This window comes from Canis lupus, chromosome 1 (genome assembly GCF_048164855.1).
Source record: "Canis lupus baileyi chromosome 1, mCanLup2.hap1, whole genome shotgun sequence".
Classification (NCBI taxonomy): Eukaryota; Metazoa; Chordata; class Mammalia; order Carnivora; family Canidae; genus Canis; species Canis lupus.
Window position 1 is genome coordinate 33,397,648 of NC_132838.1, and position 4,884 is coordinate 33,402,531.

The following is a 4,884-nucleotide window of genomic DNA, read 5'->3' on the forward strand; positions in this document are numbered from 1 at the left end:
AGCAGACTCCATGCACCGGGAGCCCGACGTGGGATTCGATCCCGGGTCTCCAGGATCGCGCCCTGGGCCAAAGGCAGGCGCTAAACCGCTGCACCACCCAGGGATCCCCACCTTAGAATTTTTTTTAAAGCCTCTTAGTTCCTTCCCCCTGTAGTTATTTTATTTTTTTATTTTTATTTTTTTCCCCTGTAGTTATTTTAGACTTAGACTTAAATATATAGAAAATTTCTCCAGGCCTGGCTATAGATCAGTCTTTCTATGTGAAATTAAAGTACATAGTAAATCCTCTGTTTCACTCATTTTCTGATCCTCCTTTCTACCCATAACCAAATTAAGCTTTTAAGTGTGCTTGGAAAATCATCTTGGGTAGAACTTTTTTTTTTTTTTGTATGTTTTTCTCCAAAATACCTGGCCCGCTAGTCATTTTTGTGGATGACAGGTAAACAAAATTATCTAATGGTTAGAAGCTACTGAAAGGTATTTCATCACAGAGAAGAAGGCTCTGTTGTATAAAAGTTCTTTTTTGTTCCTCGGACATCACCTCCACCCACAGGAAATAATTGCTGAGGATTTCCGACTTGATTATGTCATTCTATCTTCCCTCCTGTGTTCACTGGAAAAGAGGAAGGAGCCAGCTGGCTCCATATTATTTTCATCATAATGATCAAATAGTTGGAAAACTTCATCTAAAGTAACAATCAATATCATTATAATAGTATTTGCTATCTGATATGCATGTGTATAATAGATGTATGGATTGGATTTGATTTATGCCAGGGCCATTAAGTTCAATCAGGAAATATAATAGCAACATCATATATAAGAAGCCTGGACTGGGTGAATAGATTGGGAATCTGGATTTTAATAGGAACTGGTTGCCCAATTAGGAGACAGGTGCTGAGATGGAAATACATTCAACTAGATCAATGCCTTTGGAATCGTTTTTGAAAACATTACTGGTTAGTTCTTTTGATAGTTATAAAGTTATGGGTTTTATGTTTGTCTACTAATATGGATGGACATATATGTACAATGTGTATACATCATCATATTTCACAGAACCATATATAATAGTAGTTTGATTTTTAAAACAGTAATAGCAACAAAGATGAATTGAGCTATCTCTAAAGTTATATATTCATCTTTCATCATTATATCATGTTGGTGAAGAGCACAGGCTTTGGAATTGGGTTCAAGCATTACTTCAGAAAGGAATCCATCAGTTGAGGCTGATTCTAGAGACCAGAAAGCTCACAAACCTGAGGCAAACTAACCAAGTGTAAAATTACATTCAGGGGTAGAGGAAAGTGGTGAACTAAATAACACTTCATCAAAATAGGGTTGCTTCCTGTAAATCATCAATGCTTCATTTGATTTGCCATTCAGTTGATGGGGTACAGTCTGATATTCAAAATTTTTTTTTCGGGAAAAGTCAGATAAGTTGGTTGTATCTGAAATATGTAGAATCAGAAATTAAGCATTTATTCAACAATATAATTACACATTTAGCTCTTAGCTCTGAGGTTTTCCTTCCTTAAATTTTACGTATGCAGAATGAAGGCATTAATGTTTAACCCATGGCATTTTCGTGAATATAAATCAGTTAAAAATTGTTTTTGGCATCTAGTAAGTGTTCATTAAAGTTAGCAATTATTATCCTAACTAAAGTATTATTATGTTCAAAATGTATAATTTATTCAAGAAGTACTTTCTGTCTATTACTTTTCAGGTGTTATGAAAATTTCCAGATGAACAGAAGAAACTGTGGAACCAGCTTCTTTTCTTTATTGAAAGAAAGGATATTGAGTTGCTGCATATCAATTGGGACCCCGATTTGTGTTTGTCTTAACTTTCTTATAGAGTAACCTCATTTAGGATCTGCAAACTGAAGTTTCACAGAGATGCGCTGGTAAATGTTTAACAACTGGCTGTCCAAAATGAGAAGGAGAGGCTCTCTGCTCCTCCCCATTGGACAGACAGCCACATCTTCTGGTGCAGTGCCAGCCGCATCCCCCAGACACTATGGTGAGGGTCGGAGTGAATAAATTAGGCCGTATTGAGCGCCTGGTCACCAGGGCTGCTTTTAACTCTGGCAAAGTGGATATTGTCGCCATCAATGACCCCTTCATTGATCCCAGCTACATGATGTACATGTTCCAGTATGATTCTACCCATGGCAAATTCCACGGCACAGTCAAGGCTGAGAACGGGAAACTTGTCATCAACAGAAAGTCCATCTCCATCTTCCAGGAGCGAGATCCCACCAACGTCAAATGGGGTGATGCTGGTGCTGAGTATGTTGTGGAGTCCACTGGGGTCTTCACCACCATGGAGAAGGCTGGGGCTCACTTGATGACCCCAAGAGGGTCATCATCTTTGCTCTTTCTGCTGATGCCCCCATGTTTATGATGGGTGTGAACCATGAGAAGTATGACAACTCCCTCAAGATTGTCAGCAATGCCTCCTGCACCACCAACTGCTTGGCTCCTCTAGCCAAAGTCATCCATGACCACTTCGGCATCATGGAGGGCCTCATGACCACCGTCCTTGCCCTCACTGCCACCCAGAAGACAGTGGATGGCCCCTCTGGGAAGCTGTGGTGTGATGGCCGAGGGGCTGCCCAGAACATCATCCCTGTTTCTACTGGCACTGCCAAGGCTGTAGGCAAGGTCATCCCTGAGCTGAACGGGAAGCTCACTGGCACGGCCTTCCATGTCCCCACCCCCAACCTGTCAGTTGTGGATGTGACCTGAGGACCAGGTTGTCTCCTGTGACTTCAACAGTGACACCAACTCTTCCACCTTTGACGCTGGGGCTGGCATTGCCCTCAATGACCACTTCATCAAGCTCATTTCCTGGTATGACAATGAATTCGGCTACAGCAACCGGGTGGTGGACCTGATGGTCCACATGGCCTCCAAGGAGTAAGAGCCTCCTGGACCACCAGCCCCAACAAGAACAAGAGGAAGAGAAAGGTCCTCAGCCGCTGGGGAGTCCCTGCCCCAACTTAATCCCCCAACACACTGAAAATCTCCTGACCTCCAATTTACATCCTAGACCAGAGGAAGGGGAGGGGCTCGAGGAGCCCTACTTTGTCATGTACCATCAATAAAGTATACTGTACCCAGCCAAAAACAAAAACAAAAACAAAAAACAAAACAAACAAACAAAAAATGAGGAGAGCAAGACAGTGAGTATGAGAGCAGTTAAGAAGTCCAAAATTATAGAAACTGCCAGTTTCCATGGTGTAAATACTCCTCCTGTATAAAATCTGAGCTGATTTTAAGTTACCAGAACAAGGTCACTGAACACAGATTTGAGAAGAAATCCTACAAATCACTTTGGGATGGCTACAGTATACCCTTAAATATAAAGCTTGCAAGTGATGCTCAGCAGCAATTTGAAAGAGAGCAATTTTTATGTTCATGATAAGGCTCGAACTTCCAACAGAAGTGACTTGCCAAAAATCAAACAGAACTTTTACAAGACACAATAACATCAAGTAGAGTTTAAAATGACCTCATATGGAAACTAAAAATAAATAAGAAAATAATTTGTTTTGGACTAGAAGGAGAAATGCAAAATAATTATAAAGATGATATATTTTAACAGGCATGCTTCCAACAACTTTGTAAATGCTAACTGATTTGAATATTAATTCACTTGAAAAAGTAACTCATTAAAATGAAGAGTCGTAGAATATAATCCACTTTGAAAAAAAATAGCCATGTTCTACCAAAGATTCGAAGTGATTTTGCTGTGTGGGAAATTAGAGACCAGATCTGTAAGATGGGAGTTGTAGTCGTCCTCAAGAAGAATAAGAGTCTGAATGAGGAAAATTATGAGCACAGAAGGAAATTAAATTATTTTAACTGTAAATAATATAATAAATACAACGTGAAATAAATAACAATAAAATAATATCACAATGAAAACAGTGGTAATTTATAAAGCACGCATGTCTAGACTGCTTTGCAAGTATTTTTTCAGTGGTTCATATTTTCATTCATATTTTGAGCACTTTACTATGTGATAGGTACTGAGTTCATTCACAAAACTGACAGCACGGTGAGTGGGAGAGATCACGCTTCCTTAGAGCCCTTAGTATAATTGAGAGCTTATATTCTTTGCAATTTAGGGTTTGGAATGTTAGCAAGTGTACCCAAAAAAATCCCCAAAACTTGTCGGCTTTTAAATAAGTGTATATCTTATATTGGCCCAAATTCTAACATGGATTTTCTTTTTCAGCAAATGATCTATGCCACAAGGTTATTTAAGAAATCAGGAAAATTCCACCATATGGCTCCTATCCTCTGATCCTAAACGTTCTTTCCATCAGCAGATGGAGAAAAAGAGGTATTTGTGGGTCATGCCAGGGGATATTAAAGGGCAGTTATGGGAAAGACACATATAACCTGCACTCACACCCCTAATGGCCATATCCAGTTGCAAAGGAGGTTGAGGGAAGCCATCCACCTGCGATCTCAGAGGAAAGAAAAATGAATTTGATGTAACCAAAGTCCTGGCATATGCTCAGTTTCTCAGTTAATGCTTACAACCATCCTGTGTGTAGATAAAATGTTTGCATCCATTTTACAGATGGAGAAACAAACTTAAAAAGAAAAGATTAAATAACTTGCCCAAGTTAACATACTTTTTTATGTCAAAGCTGGGATTTGATACCAGGTCATGATTTTACTACAGAGGATCAACATGTGGAGGGTTTTTGTTCTTGTTTGAGTTCTTTCATTGTGCTTTGTTTTAAACATTTTGGGAAAAATAATTTTGGTGACTTGAATCAATTTTTTTTCCAAGAAAACAAACTCCTCAACATTGAGAATTAGCTCCACTCTCAGGAAACCAAGACCAAATTACATAAAAACA

The 4,884-nt window shown here is 39.2% G+C and overlaps 1 pseudogene; it reads left to right on the plus strand.

Annotated features, from left to right (window-relative positions):
* Positions 1–2,022: 2,022 nt before the first annotated feature.
* On the plus strand, positions 2,023–3,025 carry LOC140603922 (glyceraldehyde-3-phosphate dehydrogenase-like; annotated as a pseudogene).
* Positions 3,026–4,884: the final 1,859 nt, after the last annotated feature.